Genomic DNA, 19,177 nt, shown 5'->3' on the forward strand with positions numbered 1-19,177 from the left:
GAGAGAGAGAAAATCCTGAGCCCTGGAGAAAGAGCAATCTCAGGACTTATATAGTTGGTGGGATAGGAGGGGAAAAAGTTACATATTGATCATTGATTAACAGGTAAATGTGGTACCAGCTTTCCTGGGGGTTTGCTAGCCCAAATTCTTATCTTGCTCCAGATCCCATTTGGTCATCTTGTTGTAAAACAAATACCTGACAGTTGATTAAAATCGGGGCACTTTCCAAAGTTATTTATGGGCTCTTTCTGTAAGCATCAGGGACTCCCTCCTAAAACAGATAGTGACCAGAGGTAGGCAATTAACCAAAGTTGTTTTATGGGCTCTTTCTTCGGGCACTGGGGACCCTCTTTCACATTCAGGCCTTGAGATGAAAACACAGTTTCAAGGCTTTCTTTCCCAGATAGTGGAAATGTTACATAGAATTTCAAGGACTTTCCTTCTTTCTTGCTAATATAGTGTTTCTTGTGATATTGGAACACCTGGCAGGATTAGCAGACTAGGCTCAGGACTGCTGAGTTAGCATGTGAGACTTATCTCTTTCCTCCTCCCTGCCTCAGTTTACTATTTATTCCACCTAATTGGTAAAAGGCGTTCCCTGATGCTGGCCAGTGACAGTATTGCAGTCTCAGAGTTCTTCCTATGCTGTCTCCTGCTTCAGACATATCTATAAAAACTGCAATAGAAAATAATTTGTGGCTTCCATTGGTAACAAAGTCACAAGTACTCCTAATATTATTGACTAGGAGTCATTAGTACTCCTGTAGTTTGTTGTTTGCATGTATATTTAAAGGAAATGCTAAATGCTACATTTTAGTTTGAGGTTAATGAAACTAAAAATGTCATATTCTCATCCAAATCTTACATACTCCTTAGATGTAAATTAGGAACCCCCCCAAGCAATGTTAATATTAATGGTCTAATTTTATGAAGGTGAGGCTCAGGCAGATGAATTACATTGTTCTACCTTTCAACAAACATACATTCTGGGGCCAAAAACTCTTACTGACTTTTGTTGTAACCCTGTTGGCTACACTACCTCCCAATTTGGTGACTGATCACCAGAGGGATGGGAACATTTCATTGAACAAAGGTACTTCCCTGGCTGTGTGCAGTAAGTGCCCTGTTCAGGTTGCTGGTCAATGCATGTTGTAAGGCTGGACCTGGTGAGGGCCAATTCCAAAAGCAAGGCAGGTTTAATGAAGGATCTGCTCACATAGAACTGTTGTATCAAAGATCCTCTCTACCCACACTGGTTCTGCTGTAAGGATAGCAAATACTTGGCTTTTCACTCCCCCCCCCCCCCCCCCACACACACACTTAACCCCTCAACTGCTGATCTGGCTGGCAGAGGAGAAAGGGAAAGGGAGAGGGAGGGGGAGGGGGAGAGGAAGAGGACGCGAGCGAGCAGATGGAGGCCTGTTAAAAGCTGGTGACTATTTAAAGAGGGAGGAAGGGGGTTTCTGTGCTTGTATGCTCATCTTGTTCCCAAGGCCAGTTCTAGTAAATCCTTTTAGAGAGAAAGAGATGAAGCCATCTGTTAATGTGGATTTTGCTTTAGGTTTCCAAATATTATAGCTGTCAGCAGAGCAGCCAGCTTAAGTGGTGGGGTTGGGAGAGTAGAAGAGGATATTCAGAAGGAACACCTGTCCACTGAATGCCCCACTAAACAGAAACAAATCCTGGGGCGACCCCTCTCTGATTCCTGGAGTGCTTTCTCTGGGCAGTGCTCCTTCTCCATGGCTTTGGGAGTTTCTCTTCCATGACGTAGGCAAGAGGGAGAGAGGTGCCAGCTCTCACAATTGAGAGCCCTTTGGCCGAGTGTGTTGTGGGAGGGTGGAGCGTGCCACAAAGGCTTAAAGAAATGGATGACCAACTTAAAACATTCTGGATTATTTGAAGGTTTAGCTTAAAAAAACAACCCCAGTTCAGAATTCAGCGAAAAGAACAATACCATTAAGGAAAAAGAGCAGGGTAGGAAACCCACACAGAGGAATGGATCTGCCCATGCAGCCCGAATGACAGGGGCGCACTCTGAGGAAAGGAGTTTTGCAGAGAAAGTCATTCCGACTCTTCTCTCTCGGGCCACAGTCTGTGATAATTCCTCCATAAAAGCATTAATAGGAAATAAATCTAAAACCCAGAGGGCTAGTGGTCGTGGGCCACAGTTCCCAGGAGCCCTTCCCTGAGGCCAGGGGAGGTCCCTCTCCACCCCCCTCGCCTGGCGCGGAATGTGGCGATCCTGCCCTAGGCAGGGATGACTTCATGCGGTGGGTCTGGGCAGCTGAGCAGCTGCTGCGGCCGGCAGGTAAGGTGGGGGCCGTGGTGACCGACCGTGCACACCCCGGTGGAGGCTCTGCCGCCGGACTGCTGCGGGCTCCAGGGACGTGAGCTGACTGGATCCCGAGAAGGTAAGCAGCCCTGCTATTACTATCCTTAGCCTAGCAGCGCTGTGCTTTCCGCTGGGCTAATAATGGGGTTTGAGATGCAGACCAGGGGACTGTCTCTGCGGCACTCTGTGTGGGAAAAGGAACAACAACCAGAATGGCAATGTTAATCATACCAGTACCCGAGATTGGAGAACACTTAGTACTACTACTGGGCAGACAAAGAGGGCCTCCAGCCTCTGTACGCTTAAAGATAAGCATGTCTGTGCCAGACTCCTTAGACATGGAAGGGGTTTCCAGATGTACGATAACTGGAGTTTTACTTTCACCTTTCTACCTTCAGCCTTCACTCGGGTCTTTTCCGGATTGAGAGCAGCAGGTGCTTGGCAGCAGCCTGGGGAAGCAATTGGAACTTTTTCTCCTTCTACCTGACTCTGGCTTCTCCCTTCCCAGCTGTTAGAATGGGTCTGTGCAGATTTCAATGTCCCACACTTACTTCAATATGAAACCAACAGGAAGTCTTAAATCAGTGAAGAAACTTCTCTCATCTCCTGCGGTTCAGCTTGATTGAGCAGCACTCCTCTTCACTTCTTCCTTCATTTACCATCATCTCTCTCTCTCTCTGTCATTCTTATTGATTTGGTAGGGGGTGGGGAGCAGAAAGGGTAATATTGTACCCATTCACAGGCCATCGTCAGTCAGCTCTTATCCACCACCTCTATTTCATGACTGATTTTGTCCAGAAAGGACAGTGCCCTACCCCAGTTTTGGTATTCTCTCTTTGTACTGTTACCCGTGTCCCTCCCTCAAATACACAGCATCAGAAACTCTGCTTTTAGCCCAATACCAACATGATTTGCAGTAACTCCCTTCACTGTAGTCACTGAGCTACCAGAAAGGTTTCCAGGACATCAGAATCTGTGGGGGGTGGGGGGTGGAGGGTGAGAGAGGAGACCATCCTATATCACTGGCCCCCTGTGTACAGGCATAGGTAGGAACTGAAATGTGCATGTTATCCAGTTATTCTTGAAGCTATTTTTGCCCAGCTGGGTTGTGAGACATCTAGCTGGGTCAGGTTTGGGCAAGTCCTCCTTACCAAAACAAGCAGTATGTTTGTCCTAGGATTCTCCAGTGACCCTCAAAAGAGTTTCTAGAGAAGCTTCCCCACAGGCACTCAGAAAGCCATGGGAGCTGGTCAGTCTAAGGCTCAGGCTATTTGAGCTTCAAATTGACCTCTCCATTGAAGGATGCCTGCCGCTTGTCCTAGGGTTTCCCACAGGCTGTGCTGCTGAACCCAAGTGCCTATTCCCATTGCCACCCAGGGATGCACACTTAAATAATATGCTGTGAAATGGTTAAAATGGCTGTGATGATTCAAATGTGCCACTGCACCAACAGAACAGTTGCAATGAACCAGACTGTGGGTGTCTGTGTGCCAATATTCTATTTAAAATATTTGTTATCTTTAAACTTGAAATTAGAGAGACATTCTTACTGAACAGCCATGCAATTTCATTTTATCAAATTAAAACAAGATCAGTGAAAAAAAGGGGCAGGGTTTACAGCTACAAATTTATCTCTGCTTACTTTCCATTTTAAGTGCTGCTTTTAGAAAAGGATGTTGGTTCTAAAAAATCATGTTATTTCTATTATATATTATTTTTGCTTTTCTAGATACATATTCCCATTTTATAAAATACATTTATACATTAAAGAAAGATGTGAGTTTGTTTCTTTGTCTCCACCTTCATTATATGAGGCAGAGGGAGTAGAGGGGGTGGAGAAATCCCATGCCAAGTGGCCCCTCCAGAACTGTTCCCTGAGACCACAAACACCTCAGGCATATTTCAATTTGGGCTTGTGGTTGTTATGTGTTGAATGTGGTTTGGGTTGAAATATAAAATTTTCACAATTCTAGAATTTTGACTCAGGCACACCAACTATAACAGGGAACAAAGAACAAGAACAACAAAACCCTTTATCGCCTTTCTTTCCTAATCTTAAAGTATTTAAGTATATAAATAATTATCCTAAATATTAGGTGGTAGCAAATATTAATGCAATAATTCACTTTGAATTAAGTTAGCCCTAGGTATACTAATACAGATTAGTGCTATTGATTTTAAGAACAATACAAATTTCTGTAATTTTAAGGGCATCTTTCTGGTGAAGAATAGTGCATGAGAATATTCTAGTAATGATTGAAAAATTAAAGTGTCTATTACTTTGTTTCCCAAGACCTTTGGCAAAAATGGGTCAAGAATAGTGGATTGGTACTTGATAAGTTGGCATCAGCCCTGGTGATTTTACAGGTAAGATGAATCCACTAAGTTATGGACTGGAGAAGTTATGACTTGGAAAAGCTTTTTCAGGAGGAAAGAAAATAAGTTAGAAAATCTAATTTTTTTAGTTCAGTGCAACTAAGGAAGATAATTAATTTTAAAGAATTACTGAATTTGGACTTTGTTATATTTAACAATTTCTAATGGAAGTTTCTAATTTCAGAACCCTAAAAAGAAATCTATGAATGATTTCATGACTGAAACTGATATATAACTTCATTTCCTTTTCTTTAACCATCTCCTAGGGAAAGGAAAAATTAATTGCCTGGTGTTCAAAATAGAGAAATGAAAATAGGATGATGTGTACTATTAGATGCTAAATGAATGGAAGCCCTTTTATAGGTTTGATATGATGGAACTGAAGTCAATCTACTCCTTTCATATTCATGTAAAATATTCATCCTGGTGACAGTCAGTGTTATCTGTAACTTAGAAAGTACAGATTTTGGAATCAGAGTTCTCTCTCATAACAAAGCCATTCTATGGTGCTGCATGACTACCATATGGTAAAATCAAATGGTCTTATCTTGAGATTTTGAAAAATGGGAAAGAAAATAAAAGTAGGAATAATAAGGCTGGAGAAGAAATGTCATTTCTTTTCAACCAGTGCCTCTACTGAAAATGGGTAGAAAAAGTACAGTTTTGAAATCTGTCAAGTAACCTCTTTATTTCCAGATTTATATAACACTTCACCCTGTTCGCTATGTCTATATTTTTAAGTTCTTTTTTATGTTACTTGTAAATATTTGTGTTTAGTTATTAATAAGTCATATATAGTAGGCACCGTGATACCTCTTTATCTAGTTTTTTGCTAATCTTCGTTAAGTCCCATGGTACCAGTCTAAACTAAGTGGTCATTATTTCCAATTTGTGCCCCATGAGGTCATGCCTGTAGGTTCCATTTGTTCCTTTTGCTCACCCTGCTGCATGTTGAAGCCTTGCTCACATCACACACCACCTTTTCCCTGAGTCTTCCCCATACCTACCTTCCCTGTTTTCTCCCTTGTTTAAATTCTTATGGCACTTTCTATCTTGATCCATCCCTTTGTGTGAACATTCTGTCCTCTTCTGGAATAATCTTGGAGAGCAGGATTGACAACTTTTTATTGCCTCAAAGCATAGTACAGTGCCTAATATGTATATGCATAGTAGCTATTTGGCAATTTGATTTTAGTGAATAATTTGGTTATCATTTCCCAAGGTACATACCTACCTACTTTGTCCAGTAGCCAAGTTAGGCTCTGAATATATGCACAAGTCCCAGCTTCATTTTTTTAAATTCCTTATATAATAATAAAATATAAAAGTACATTCAGATAGTTATTTTCAAAAAAAGTTATTGTAAGCTTGCATGCATTAAATGGAAATTGGCCCACACACATCAAAAAGCATGGAAACCTTAACAACAGCAACAAAAAAGTTTAAAGAAGATATTTCCCTGCCTTCAATATGCTTACATTCTGTTGAAAAAGAATAAGTGGGGAAGGTGTCATATTAATGAACCCTTCTCTAGTTCAAGGCACTCTGTGAGAGACTGTCATCTATGGTGTCTGATTTCTTCCTTCCACTGTATGATCATTTTTCATGGAGGAGACTGAGATTCAGAATCAACATCTAAATGTCAGAGATTCTGTCCTTATCACCATACTGCTCTTCGGAGTATAACAAAGTACAGAAAAGCATTATGAAAACATAAGGTCGGAGCCATCAGAGAAGTTTAAAATTATTTTGTGATTAATATTTCCTGTGCTTCTTAAGTGTATGGGTCTTAACACCCCTTTAGTAATTCAGTAAAGGTTGTGCTCTCATTCCCTTGGCACTTACACAAACACACATACATATAATTCTGTGTACATTGCAAGTATGTGAGGAACCAATAAAGCCCTCTGGCAAATGGTCTGAGCACATCCACTCTGGCTTCACTTTGACAACACCTGTGTTCTTCATTAGCCCAGACATTTCTGGTACTTGAAATGAGACCCTTCTTCTATTGTCCTCCCTATATTAGGACCAAAAGAAAAGTTCTTCACTGGCACTGACTCAAAGGCAGCTGAGATACCAGGAAGCAAGTGACAGTGAGAACAGTGACTCAGTGCACCTCAATTCTTGCAAAAGGAATCCTAAAGGAAGCTCTGAATGTTCACATTCCAAGTGATTTATTTAGGGTTTTCATACCAAAACCATTTTTACAGAACAGAAACAGTTCTCAGACTTAGAATGACTACACTTCCAAATATGCTGAAGAGCACTGCCAGCAGCTGAGCGGCGTATTCTACTTGGAAACAGATTCATTTTTCTTAGGATGGACATGTGTCTGTCTCATACTTATTGTTTCCTTTTGGTAGTACTTTCTGTAGTAATATATTTGCTTTTGCCAAGTTAAGGAAAGAATGATAAGTTAGGTCATCCCTCCTAGAGTCTAAAACAATTGCCAGCATTAAAAAATGCATTAAAATTCTGAGCTCATACTTGAGGACAACAGTACTAGTTAGCATGGTTCCTGCTGATGCTGTTGTTCAGAGAGGTGTGACAAGAACATCAGTCTAGAAAAAGCAGACATGAAGAGATGGAGATAGAAAACTCCAAAAGACAATGTAAGCTCTTGCTTTCTTTACATAGAAGTACATAGAAGTTCCTAAAATGAATGCTGTTTTGTGGAATCTTCATCATAACATACCTAATAGGTGCATTTGTACTTTGATAGTAGATTTTTATTTTTTATTGTGGTATAACATGTGAAGTCTGTCCAGAAAAAGTCCAACCATTATTAATATAAGAATGGTTTCCATGAGATTGATGTAACCTGACAGCCAAGGAGAATGAACTGGAATGTGCATGTGTGAACAATGACAACTTCACTGTACTAGTCAGTGGGGGCAGTAGATACCATTGAGGTAGCATGTGTACTGCGTGGCCATCACATTCAAAATGACTGAGTGAGTAGAGCAATGAATCTGTATCAAATTTTGCATTAAGCTTGAATATTCCTCCCCAGAAACTATTTGGATGATTCAGATGGCTGCAGCTATGGGCAACTGGTGATTGGCAGCTTCATCATAACAATGTGCCTCCTCATGCATCACATCCCTTGCAGAGTTTTTAATGAAACATCAAATCACCTAGGTAACTCTGCCCCACTACAGCCCAGATTTGGCACCCTGCAACTCCGGTTTTTCCCAAAATGAAAATCATCTTTGAAAGGGAAGACATTTCAAACTATCAATAAGATTCAAGAAAACACAACAGGGCAGCTGATGGCCATTGGGAAAACTGTGTGAGGTCCCAAGGTGCCTACTTTGAAGGAGACTGAGGCATCATTGTCCTGTGTACAATGTTTCTTATATCTTTTATTGTCTTTGATAAATGTCTTTATCTTTCTTACTATGTGGATGGATACTTTCTGGACAGACCTTGTACATCACAGAAAATTGTGCCATTTTTAAGTATACATTTCACAGTATTCAGTGACACATTCACAAACTTAAACAATCATCACCATTATCAATTTTCAGAACTTTCTTATCAACCCACATAAAAAATCTATACCCAATAAACAATAACCCCTCATTCTTCCCTCCCCTCAGCCTCTGGTAAATCCTATTCTACTTTCTATATCCATGAATTTGCCAATTCTAGGTGCCTCATATAAGTGGAATCAGACAGTATTTGTCCTTTTATGTCTGGCCTCTTTTATTTAGCATAATGTCCAGAAGGTTCATCTATGTTGTAACATGTATCAGAATTTCATTCTTTTTAAGGCTAAATGAGATTTAACTATACTCGTATTATAGTAATTTATACTTGCAAAACACTTTCAGTATATTGTATTTCTATTATATTAATGATATCTAATGTGTAACACTACCATATTACATGTGGTAAATGCCTAACAAATAATGTGTACTGTGAATGTGCCATAATTTTATTCAACCAAAACCCATTGACTAGCATTTACTAATTTCCAACTTGTTTTATGATTTCAAGCTATGTGGTAATGGACATAAAGGTACATGTCTTTATATATAGGTGCTTTTAGTTTTGATTGAAAAACTCTTGGAGTGGTATGGAATGGTATTGTTGGGTCAGAGATTATACATATTTGTAATCTGAATATGTATATTGACTAAGAATCATAAATTTTTTCAATGGAGAGTATTTCTGTTTTTCATATAACCATTTCTAACATTCTTAAAAATAACTCTGTGTGATAAAAGGTAATCTATTTGACAGGATTTGAGCAAGGAAATAGTCTCAATATTATCACTTTTTTTCATTTTTAGTTCATGGAGGAAATGTACTACACACAAGTACTGAAAGATTTCAAGTCTCTCAGTCACCCATTAAATTGCTTCAGAAATATTACACAGTGCATTGCATATGTCAGTAGAGATTTCTAGCAACAACATGGGAAACTAGAAGCATCTATAGTTAGTTTTGATTTGTTTTGCTTTTAAGCTCCATCAATGGGTCATTTGTATCCAGCCTAATCTGAAATTTGGTCTATTTTTTAGTTCAAATTCATGGTAATTTATTTCAAATTTATGGTAAATTTAGTTCAAATTTATAGTAATACCTGCATTGTGGTAAATCTTTTATTGTGCTGTTTTTTTCCTTAGTTTCTCTTCAGTGTATTCTTTTTAATTTATCCTAAAAGATAATAATTTATGCCCAATGGTGGAAGTGTCTTATATAGGCTAAATTATAGAATGTTGTAATATCTGAAGTATGAACAAAATTGGCAAGTCTTTTAACCACCCACCTCAGAGGGAGACTGTCTTGATTTAGATTGTCCCACAGAATAGAAATGAGCTTGCTGGGAATTGCATCATGTTTTACACAAATTAAACATTAACATGCTAAAAGGGTAAGCTCTCTAGGCTGATGGGTGGCAAGAACATAAACACACCCCAGACACTCACAATAGTATTTTAAGGTATGCCTTTTCTTTCTCTTATCATTTATCTTTATTGCTGCTTATAAAACCCTCATTAAAAAAGGAGACATAAAACCAATAAGCATTCTGATTTTTGCCTGAATAAGCAATGAGAAGCCCACATTTTATTTTATTTTATTTTATTTTATTTTATTTTATTTTATTTTTATTTATTTTATTATTTTCCCATTTTTCAAATTCTACAATTTATTCCTATAGCTTGCTGGTAGACTATATCCATTATATAGGGAGGTTTTCTTTTGTTTGTTTGTTTGTTTTTTGGTGTTGTTGTTCAGTACATTTGTCCCCATTTTCACCACAACACACCCCCTCTGCCCTACCTATCCCTGCCTCCCACCTTTGAACCCAACCTCTTTGGCTTTGTCCATGTGTCCTTCATACATACTCCTTGATGGCCCCCTCACTATCCCTTATTATCCCTCTCCCACCTCCTCTCTGATTATTGTCAGACTGTTCTTCAATGTCTCTGGTTGTATTTTGCTTGCTTGTTTGTTTTGTTGATAAGGTTCCACTTATAGGTGAGACCATATGGTATTTCTCTTTTACCACCTGGCTTATTTCACTTAGCATAATGTTCTCCAACTCCACCTATGTTGTTGCAAAGGCGAGGAGCTCCTTTCTTCTTTTGGCTGCATAGAATTCCATTGTGTAAATGTACCATAGTTTTTTGATCCACTCATTTACTGATGGGCACTTAGGTGGCTTCCAGCACTTGGCTATTGTTAATTATGCTGCTGTGAACATTGGGGGGTATAGGTTCTTTTGGATTGGTGTTTCAGGGTTCTTAGGGTACAGTCTCAATAGTAGAATTGTTGGGTCAAAAGGCAGTTACATTTTTAGTTTTTTGAGGAAATTCCATACTGTTTTCCATAGTGGCTGCATAAGTCTGCATTCCCACCAACAACGTACTAGGGTTCCCTTTTCTCCACAACTTCTTCAGTACTTATTATTTGTTCCTTTGTTTATGATGGCCATTCTCACCAGTGTGAAGTGGGATCTCATTGTGGTTTTAATTTGCATTTCTCTGATGGCTAGTGATGTTGGGCATCTTTTCATATATCTCTGCACCCTCTGTATGTCCTCCTTGGAGAAGTGTCTTTTCAAGTCATTTGCCCATTTTTCAATTGGGTTGCTTGTCTTCCTGGAGTGGAGTCATGTGAGTTCTTTATATATTTTGGAGATCAGACCCTTGTTTGAGGTATCATCTGCAAATTAGTTTTCCCATATGGTTGTTTCTGTTTTGATTTTAATGCAGTTTCTTTAGCTGTGCAGAAGCTTTTTATTTTTATGAGATCCCATTTGTTTATTCTTTTGCTTATGTCTCTTGCTCTAGGAGACTATTAGTGAAAATATTGAAGTGTGGAATATCTGAGACTTTTTGGCCTATGTTCTCCTCTAGGACTTTTATGGTATCACAACTCATATTTAAGCCTTTTATCCACCTTGAATTTATTTTTGTGTATGGTGTAAGTTGGTGGTCAAGTTTCATTTTTTTGCATGTAGCTGTCCAGCTCTCCCAACTCCATTTGTTGAAGAGGCTATTTTTACTCCATTTTATGCTTCTGCCCCTTTTGTCAAATATTAATTGACCATAAAGACTTGGGTTTATTTCCAGCAGAAGCCCATATTTTTTTTAAACAAATGGACTTTATTTAAAGATTTTATTTACTTATTTTTAGAGAGGGAAGGGAGGGAGATAGAGAGAGGGAGAGAGGGAGAGAGGGAGAGAGAGAGAGAGAGGGAGAGAGAGAGAGAGAGAGGGAGAGAGAGAGAGAGAGAAGCATCAATGTGCGGTTGCTGGGGGTTATGGCCTGCAACCCAAGCATGTACCCTGGCTGGGAATCGAACCTGGGACACTTTGATTCCCAGCCTGCGCTCAATCCACTGAGCTACACCAGCCAGGGCTGTAGAAGCCCATATTTTAAACAGCACACTGTAGAGGCTTTGAACCTGAAGCTAGAAGTGTCATTCTTTTGGTCATTGCAATAGTAGCAATACCACAACCTACCCCCATGTTTTCTATTGTAGGGGAATAGAATCTGACTGAGTCAATGTAGTAAGTCAGTCATGGCTCTCATGCCATTTCTTATACTTCTCTCCATGATCTTTCATGCTCAGATTCTCTGATCATTGAAATGTAGTAAAAAACTATCAGGATGTTAATACTCTTCTTCCATTCACAAACATCATCTTACCAGGACTTACAGAAATCATGTTAAATCTGAATTGGTGGTTGAATCCCATTGAGTAATGGGATAATAATAATCAGTCAGACACATCTAAATCAAATTCAGATTTAAGGCTTATCAAATGTTACAGATTGTAAAGAGTTAAGGATTTTACTATTTGTTATATATGGTAATATGTGAAAAGTTGAGAAAAGTAAAATTATATATATGGGTTTTTAATTATAAGGTGCATTCACAGGAGAATAATGAATTTTAGGATTCATTCTGAAAAGGATGCATTACGACTATTTTAAAAAGTGACTGCACTCAAAAATAAATTGTGACAAACCAATTGTTCATCCAAGTTAATCTTTCATCTCAAGAAAGTGAGCTCTTCTTGGGGGAATTACCATCATCTAACATGTGCTTTCCTGCAGTGGAAGAAGCTGAAATGAAATGGGACTGACATTCTTAATTATTGTGGCTTATCTATGTTTATTAGAATTACTGTATGATTATCACAAAATGGTTTTGTAATAAATAAATATGTACCTACTGAGAATTTCCATTAATAAAAGTTAGTTGAGACATGCTGTGATGTTATAGAAGAGAAATCTAAATTATATTTCCTATATTATCTCCATATTAGAGAACATGCAGGATAGCAAAGAAAGGCACTTAGTATGTTTTATAAGAGTTGAGATTTCTAGGTATCTTATTGGTATTATATACTATGCTAAGCAGTCAATAAATATAAACAGTTATTTTAAAACAGTAGTATATCAAGAGCATAAATATTCCTGTATCACCGATGATAAGTTTTGTACTTGCCTTTTTTATAAGAATTTACAAACTATTTAAGAAAAAAGTGAATCAATACCATTTGTTATTAAAAGCTGCCCTCCACTACAAAATAACTGGTATTGACCATGAAGTTGTTTTATACAACTTCATTGTGGTTATTTTCATAGGTTTGGTGAGGACTAATTAAGGCTGGGACTACCCTTTCTCCTGTTTCTTGTCAATCCATACTTTCTTCCTGCTGAAGTTTCAGTAAAGTTGGAATTAGAGGTGACACATATTAAAGTTGGAGATACAGCTATTAAACACTTCAAGCTATTCAACCAAGCACAGTCCATGTATCCAGGAAAGGAAAAAATATGTTTTCTCCTTTCTTCAACTGCAATGGATTTGGAACCTTAGATTATTCAAAATCAAGACACAGATTTTAATCATAAAGTATTAATCAGTGGTTATCTTATCTCCATGTCTTTTTCATCCACATTGTAAAGAATACAATCTTATTTTATGGCTGAGTAGTATTCCATTGCATAAATGTACCATAGCTGTTTTATCCACTCATCTTTCATCCTTTGTGACTGCATAGATGGACCTGGAAAGCATTGTGCTGAGCCAAATAACCCAGTCAGAGGAAGACAAATACTGTATGATTTCGCTTTTATGTGGAATCTAATGAATAAACTGAACTAACAAGCAAAATAGAGACAGGCTCATAGATAGAGACCAGGATGACAGCTCTGGTGTGGGTCGGGGGAGGGGGCAGATGGTGGGATCCAGCAAAAAAAGAAAAAGATTGTGCCCTGGATGGTGTGGCTCAGTAGATTGAGTACCTGCCTATGAACCAAAAGGCTGCCTATTCAATTCCCAGTAAGGCCACAAGCTTGGGTTATAGGCAAGGTGCCCAGTGGGGGTGTATGAGAGGCAACCACACATTGATGGTTCCCTCCCTTTCCCTCTCTCTAAAAATAAATAAAATTGTTTAAAAAAGAAGAAAACTCATGGACACAGACAACAGTGTGATTTCAGGGGGAAGGTGGATGGGTGGAGGTGGAAGAAAGTAAAGGTGATAAATAGTAATGGAAAAAATAAAATAAAAAATAGTTTTCTAAAAAGAATACAATCATAGAGAAAGCAAAATCCCCATTGATTGAATTTTTTCCTTTTCTAAAGATTTTTAAGTATACTTTATTGATTATGTTATTATAGTTGCCCAATTTTTTCTCCCCTTTATCCTCCTCTACCCTGTGCCCCCCTCTTGCCAGCATTCCCCAACCCCCTTAGTTCATGTCCATGAGTCATTCACATAAGTTCTTTGACTTCTCCATTTCCTATACTATTCTTAACCTCCTCCTGTCTATCTTGTGCCTACCATTTTTGCTTCTTATTCCCTTTTACCCTCATTCTCTCCTCCACCCCTTCCCCACTGATAAACCTCCATGTGATCTCCATTTCTGTGATTCTGTTTCTATTCTAGTTGTTTGCTTAGTTTGTTTTTGTTTTTAGGTTCAATTATTAATAGTTGTGAATTTGTTGTCATTTCACTGTTCATAGTTTTGATCTTCTTTTTCTTTCTTACATAAGTCCTTTTAACAGATCATATAATAAGGGCTTTGTGATGATGAACTCCTTTAACTTTACTTTATCTGGGAAGTACTTTATCTGCCCACTCATTCCAAATGATGGCTCTGCTAGATAGAGTAATCTTGGATGTAGGTTCTTGCCTTTCATGACTTTGATACTTCTTTCCAGCCCCTTCTTGCCTGCAAGGCTTCTTTTGAGAAATAAGATGATAGTCTTATAGGAACTCCTTTGTAGGTAACTCTCTCCTTTCTCTTGTTGCTTTTCAGATTCTCTCCTTATATTTAGTCTTGATGTGTCAGTGTGTTTATCCTTGGATGCAACATCTTTGGGACTTTCTGAGCTTCCTGGATGTGCATGTCTAGTTCCTTTGCCAGATTAGAGAAGTTTTCCTTCCTTATTTTTTCAGATAAGTTTTCAGTTTCTTGCTCTTTCTCTTCTCCTTCTGTCACCCCTATGATTTGGATGTTGGAACATTTAAAGTTGTCCCAGAGGTTCCTAAGCCTCTCCTCATTTTTTAAAAATTCTTGTTTCTTCATTCTGTGCTGGTTGAAAGTTTATTTTTTCCAAATTATTGATTTAAGTCCCAGTTTCCTTCCTTTCACTGTTGGTTCCCTGTATATTTTTCTTTATTTCACTTTGTATAGCCTTAACTTCTTCCTTTATTTTGTGACTGTACTCCATCATTTCTGTGAGCATCCTGATTACCAATGTTTTAAATTCTGCATCAGATAGGTTGGCTATCTCTTCATTGTTTAGTTCTTTCTGGAGTTTTGATCTGTTATTTCCTTTGGTGCCATATTTGTTTGTCTCAGCACACCTGTTACATTGTAAGGCAAAGATCCTTAGGTATTTGCCAGAGCAGGGTAACCAACTTGGTTGAGTTGTGGTACTGTATGTGGAAAAGGGACAGAGTAGGTACAAAAGCTTTCTCAGTTCTCACCCTGCTTTCAGTTAATTCCCTCACTTCCCTCAGGCTTATTGTGCCCTTCTGGTACTGTTTCCCAGGTGGGTGGCTTGTGTATGTTCTAGCATCCCATGAGCCCCTCCAATGGAGCCTCCTGTGAGACTGGGAGTTTCTCCTGCCACCACAACACCCACAGGTTTTTATAGCCAGAGGTTTTGAGGCTTTACTTTTCCACACTGGAACCCTGGGTTGTGGGGTCTGTCTCACTTCCTATTTTTTCCTCTCAGCCTATCTGCATGCAAATGTGGGACTGCCCAGTCAACCAGCCATTGCCTTGCCCGGGGTCCTCTCTCTGCAGCTTCTTGTCTCCATCCCTCCTATCAGTCTGGATTAATGTTTCTTCTTTAATGCCTTGATTGCTGGACTTCTATACAGCTCATTTTTGGCAGTTCTGGTTGTTTTTTGTTTTTAAGTTGGTTATTATCTTTCTTCTGGTTGTGCAAGGAAGCAAACCTTATTTACCTATGCCTCCATCTTGGCCAGAAGACTTAAAACTTTTTCTACCTGCTTGCAGGTTTCAGATAGTGGACCTGTAACATTATCATAGAACGCACAAAGTCACTATATCACCACAAAAATTAAATAGGACACTTAAATGATCTCACACTAAACAGTCCATTGAGTAAGGGGAGGAATTTGGGGTCTTGGCCATTATTTAGGAATAAAAAAGTCATTATCCTGTTTAGAAAAAGTACTTAAATATTTAAATTTCTACTTAATAAATAAAATGTAAAATGACATAAAATGGTAGTACAATGTTATGAAAACAAAGCAATTGGGTTGATCTCAAAATGCCTCACTATAAAACCAATGTTTTTCAGTTTGATTATTTTTTTCTTAGAGTGCTCGGACAGCTTTTGATCATCTTCAAGGTCAGTAAAAATGCTCTAAACATTAAGTTCAAACTATGTTGATCACAAGACCTCCCTTTCCCTTTCTCTCTCTCTCTTTTTTAAAGACCCCATTTATTTCAGTTTTCAGTTTCAGAGGGGAATGGAGGGAAAAAGAGAGGGAGAGAAACATCATTGTGTGGCTGCCTCTTGCATGCCCCTTACTGGGGAACTGGCCCGCAACCCAGGCATGTGCCCTGACTGGAACTCAAACCAGAAACTCCCTGGTCTGCAGGCTGGTGCTCAATCCACTAAGCAATACCAACCAGGGCCCTTTTGTCTCCTTAATTTTTATTTACTTCTGGCAGTTTTGGCTACCAGTATATCCAAATCATGTCTTTCAGGAAGTGAATTTAGTCTTTATATCCCACATTATGTGAATCCTACCTGTACAACTTTCTAGTTCTTTGACACAGGGAATATTGCTTAACCTCTGTGAATTCCTTCCTGATATTTAAAACAGGGAAATCGCAGTGTTGTGAAGATTAAAAATAACATAAAAGAGAACCTAGTATAATATCTGAAACATAGTAAGGGTTAATAAATGTTTTCAATTTTATTGTTTTAATTGTCATGGGCAATTTACAACCAGATTTCACTACCAATATGTTTATGAACTTGTTTTCCTGCATCTCTCTGTGTTAGTTAAACTAAGCCTTGAAGTGACTCTGAATCTCATGGGAAGATATCTCCATGGAGATACTGGCAGTGAGTGGAGATACTGAGTCAACCACGGTACAAAGTTGTTAGGCTCTGATCTAGCACTAACTGTGGGAATGAGACTTAGCTAGCTTCTATTTTTAACTCTGTAAGTAGTTGATTGAATGACCTGGTAAAAGTCAATTGGCTATTAATTCTACATCTTATTTTTTTCTTAATTGTACCATATATCTAATCAATCTTTTCACTCATTATCAGAAATAATATTAAGGTTGTTGAATAAGGTGTTGATTTCAGAAGCAAGTGTCAAATAAAAAGGGAATCTCCCTTACTTAAAAGGACTAGTTGACTTTTTTCTTTTAATAATACAGTGGTAAAGTTCCTGGAAAGGCAGCATTAATTTATAAAGACTTGTTAACAATGACTTCCTCTAAGAAAAGATTTTGAATATCCTGCTAATTATCTGCTATATAGCCAAATATATTTTTGAATGTGTAACTACTGAAGAAGTTTCTTCCTGTTAATATTATTAAGTTATGTAACAAAAAAATTAACTCCTAACTCCAGTGCATATTATATGCAAAGTTCTCTTATTGGTATATGAAACCTTTCTATTTTACTGAAGCTAAAGATTTTAGAGAGAAAATGTAAATTTTCTCATGAGTTGTTCATGACTTGATGTTACTGAATCAATTTGATCAGTAGCAACACATTTAAAGTGAAATTAAAAATTTAAAAACTGAAATAAAATTTCACATTCGATTAATGTGAAAACTTAGTACCAGAAATACCTGCCTATAAAAACTGCATACACACATACTTCAGTGTGATGACAATTTTTGTTGGTCTTGTAGAGGACATAATTTTCCTTTTTTTCTTATATGGATTTTTATTATTGATATGGGCTGTTCTGGTTTAAGGAAACAGGTACAAAAGCTACCTTATGTCTAATGCATAAGCCACAGTTGTTCAAAATTGAGAAGTTGGTGATTAACAACTTGAGCCAAATTTCAATAACTAATTTATTTTAATTGGTAGAGGTTATGCATGTGTACCTAACCTTATTCTTTCAAGTAAACAGTGTAAATCATTATAGGAATAAGTTTGTCCTAAATTTCTAAGCTAATATTGTTAATCCCTGTTTCAATACTGAATTCTTTAGCAATTTATTAAAGTCTTGAGGCATAGATTTTTGGGCATAGTCTGATTCTAAGCTGAAATGTTGCAAACAATGAAAATACCTGTTTTAAATATACATGTACATACATGTATGTACATATAATATAAATACATTTATATATTTTGTATGTATTATATATTAATTACACTCAACCAGTTATCTGTTTAACCAGATATACATATATCTGTATATACATATATGCATGTGTATATGTCTATTTCATGAACATTTTCTTTCAGGTTTAAATTTTTGATTATAGTATCATTGAATTTCATTTAAACAGACAAGTTCTTGGAGAAGGACTTAAAGAATTCTTGTTTTCAGGAGGACATAGAGAGGGTTCAGAGACATACGAAAGGATGCTCAGTATCGCTAGTCATCAGAGAGATGCAAAATTAAAACCACAATGATATACCATTTCACACCAGTCAGAATGGCCATCATAAACAAAGCAACAAACAACAAATATTGGAGAGTATCTGGAGAAAAGGGGACCTTAGTGCACTGTTAGTGGGATTGCAGACTTGTGCAACCACTGTGGAAAACAGTATGGAATTTCCTCAGAAAACTGAAAATGGAAATGCCTTTTGACCCGACAATTCCACTGTTAGGATTATATCCTAAGAACCCTGAAACACCAATCCAAAAGAAACTATGCACCCCAATGTTCATAGCAGCACAATTTACAATAGTCAAGCCCTGGAAGCAACCCAAGTGTCCATCAGTAAATGAGTGGATCAAAAACTATGGTACATCTACACAATGGAATTCTACACAGCAGAAGGAAACAAGGAGTGCCTACTCTTTGCAACAGCATGGGTGGGGCTGGAGAACATTATGCTAAGTGAAATAGCCCAGGCAGTGAAAGACAGATACCATATGATCTCACCATTAACAGGAACCTAATCAACAAAACAAACAAGCAAGTAAAGTATAGCTAAAGACATTGAAATTGAGAACAGGCTGACAGTGATCAGAAGGGAGAGGGGAGGGGATAAAGGGGGGAAAGGATGAAGGGTTTACAGGAACAATTATAAAGGACATATGGACAACAACATGAGGGGCTGGAAGTGGGGGAGGGAGGTGGAGAGGTCTGGGGTAGTGGGGAGGGGTGAGGGGAAAAGGCAGAAAATGTACTTGAACAACAATAAATAAATAAATAAATAAATAAATAAATAATAAAATCCTTGTTTTCAGAGTCAGGTTTTGCAATGAAAACATACTTTCCACTGACTATTTTTAAACAGTTA

General features: G+C 37.9%; 1 protein-coding gene across 2 annotated transcripts in view; it reads left to right on the forward strand.

Annotated features, from left to right (window-relative positions):
- The first annotated feature begins 1,386 nt into the window (after positions 1 to 1,386).
- The window catches only part of PKIA (cAMP-dependent protein kinase inhibitor alpha), a 104,344-nt gene continuing 86,553 nt past the window's right edge, over positions 1,387 to 19,177 (forward strand). The window contains exon 1 of one of the 2 annotated variants that reach the window (XR_004904324.1): positions 1,387 to 2,411. The gene's annotated coding sequence lies outside the window, so the exon portion shown is untranslated. The remainder of the gene's footprint in view (positions 2,412 to 19,177) is intronic. The other variant, XM_036031043.1, reaches the window with a different exon arrangement.

Source organism: Phyllostomus discolor, chromosome 7 (genome assembly GCF_004126475.2).
Source record: "Phyllostomus discolor isolate MPI-MPIP mPhyDis1 chromosome 7, mPhyDis1.pri.v3, whole genome shotgun sequence".
In the NCBI taxonomy this organism is placed as follows: domain Eukaryota; kingdom Metazoa; phylum Chordata; class Mammalia; order Chiroptera; family Phyllostomidae; genus Phyllostomus; species Phyllostomus discolor.